We start from the raw sequence: 330 nt of genomic DNA, 5'->3' as shown, positions 1-330 counted from the left end.
AGGGCGCATACTTTGAATAAAATATTTGTTATCATTCTCTTGAAATAAATGTGTTTTTTTCTTGAAAAAATACCGGTTTCATATGTATACACCTGGTATGGTTCAATTTTTTTTTATTACCAGGCAATCAGAACCTGGGAAATCTTTTAAATTTACTACTAACTAATTTTGCGATTGTAATAATGTCCGGAGTTTTGAGTTTGATTTCTTTAAATTAACAATTCTTTAAACTAAAGACTTAAAAGTTTTCAATTCAGCCGCTCAAAAATGTATACGTATAAAATGGAAGCTTTTAATATTATTCAATCGAAGGATGGATCCAGACATGGG

The 330-nt window shown here is 29.1% G+C and overlaps 1 protein-coding gene across 1 annotated transcript in view; it reads right to left on the bottom strand.

The window, feature by feature from the left end:
- LOC117179593 (THAP domain-containing protein 4-like) overlaps positions 1-330 on the bottom strand; it is a 36372-nt gene that overhangs the window by 4742 nt on the left and 31300 nt on the right. The window lies entirely within an intron of this gene.

This window comes from Belonocnema kinseyi, chromosome 9 (assembly GCF_010883055.1).
Source record: "Belonocnema kinseyi isolate 2016_QV_RU_SX_M_011 chromosome 9, B_treatae_v1, whole genome shotgun sequence".
Lineage (NCBI taxonomy): Eukaryota > Metazoa > Arthropoda > Insecta > Hymenoptera > Cynipidae > Belonocnema > Belonocnema kinseyi.
This window is presented reverse-complemented; position numbering and strand designations above follow the sequence as displayed.